This window comes from Manis javanica, chromosome 5 (assembly GCF_040802235.1).
Source record: "Manis javanica isolate MJ-LG chromosome 5, MJ_LKY, whole genome shotgun sequence".
Taxonomy (NCBI): domain Eukaryota; kingdom Metazoa; phylum Chordata; class Mammalia; order Pholidota; family Manidae; genus Manis; species Manis javanica.
This window is the reverse complement of record NC_133160.1, coordinates 78,484,488-78,486,621: the sequence shown is the minus strand read 5'-3', so window position 1 is coordinate 78,486,621 and position 2,134 is coordinate 78,484,488.

Here is a 2,134-nt window from a genome sequence, read left to right as displayed (position 1 = left end):
CTCCGTGTGATTAACATTTATTTCAGTAGACTTTGAATAAAGAACATTTCCCTCTGTAACGTGGGTGGGCCTAATCCAATCAGTTGATGACCTTAAGAGAAAAGACTGAAGTTTTCCAGGAAAGAAGTAATTCCATTTCCAGATGCCTTTGGATTCAAGACTACTACATCATCTCTTCCCTGGATCTCTAGCTTGCCAGCCTCCAGTGCAGATTTCAGACTTGCCATCCTCCATAATCATGTGAGCCAATTCCTTAAAACAAATCTCTTTCTTAGGTCTGTAAGGCAGTTTGATCACTGAATGTGGCTGTTCCTAGACAGGTGCTCTCTTCTCTTGCACACTTCCTGGTATATGTCATTAAATTGTGTCCCATAAAAATTTGTGTCTATCTGGAGCCTTTGAATGTGACTTTATTAGAAAAATGGGTCTTTGTAGTTATCCTTATGGATCTTGAGATGAAATCATCCTGGATTTAGAGGGGACCCAAAATTCAGTGATTAATGTCTTTATAAGAGAAAGGAAGGGGAAATGTGGATACAGACACACAGGGAACAAGCTCATATGAAGATGGAGGTGGAGAATGGAGTTATGCTGTTGCAAGCCAAGGAATACCCAGGAGCCCACAGAAGCTGGAGGGGACAAGGAGTGATTTTTCCCTTAGGTTCTTGAGAGGGACCATGACACTGCTGACATCTTGATTTCAGACTTTTAGCCACCGGAACAAGGAAAGAATGAATTTCTGCTGTTCTAAACTACCAAGCTTGTGATCATTTTTTATGGCAGCCGTAGGAAACTAATATACCAGGTAGTGAACAAAAGGAAGGGTTCAGGGTGCCACAAAACAATTCTGAAAATTTGGGATTCCAGAGTGAACTTTTCCCAACAGCATGCTTCTTTCTTTCCCTTATTTGCAATCCCGGGTTAGCCTGATGGGTATGCTTTCTAGGCACAGCTAAGACAAACGGGGGCCTAGCCATCCCCATTTTCCTGGGGGTTGGATGTGGTCCATGGCTGTAAGAAGAATGACCACTTGGTTGAGTATAGCTGGAGTTCTTCCCCAGAGGCCCATGAGGACCAAAGCAGAGGACGTAATGGGTATCTGCAAGTTCTATAGAAACACTCTTTTTTCCCATAGGCCTGACTTTTGTATGAAAGGTCTAGGTAAGGTATGATTAGGACTGATGGGAAAAAGATATACCTACTGGATATACCTACTGGAATGGGAAACGTTGATTTTGTGACAATAGAGGGAGAACAGTAACTTTAGCATTTGGAAATGGAATTTCTCCAACCCCAGAAAGTAGAGGAAAGGGCAGGACACTAGTTATCTTTTTCCTTTAGAGTGGGCCCTGGAACCTTTCTCACAAAGGGGAGAGGACCTGGTGTAGCTTTCCCAAAGGGCTGAAATAATATCTAACTTCCTGGTGGGTCTTCCATCTTTTGCTAGACAATTCTCACTACAATTTGATCATTCTCTTTAATCTTCTAAGAAGCTTATTGGAAATAGGGGGGGATGGCCTCAATTCTTGTAGCTTCCATGTAAAATAGCTATCACCAACTCTCGATGTCTGACCCAGCCCTGTTCCGGTATCTGTTGTTCAGCCATTCTGCATGGCACAAGCATTCCTCCCAGCTGATGGTGAAGTACAAAGCACCTGACTGTCCTGACTATCATCACACCACCCTCTGAAAAACATGGCTGGACTCAGTTATTAGAACTGAGCTGCCAACCTAATGTCTGTCAGCTGGCTATCAGGCCACGGCGGAGACACCATGGACCTGTACCCCTCTGACTATTGTAGGGCCCGACACTATAAATGACATTTTTGTTAGAGGGACACCACATGTGTCTCTGGGGTTGGATTTCTTGTGTGGAAATCAGGCATTACTTTGTCTCCCTTTGTCTACTTGTACCTTTGAGATTGTCATCTGAGAACTTCTCATGTTTAAGGAAATACCATCAGTAGATGAGGTAGTTTTCAGTTAAAAGTGGGGTTCTCTCTAAAATGAGGCTAATGTCACTTTCTCTGGGGAGTTTCCTGGAGCGATAAGTGACTCATTATTTACACTGGCTCTGTTGGCAGTTATTCCTGTGATGTGAGTCATCCAGTTAAAAAAATGTATTCAGATTCCA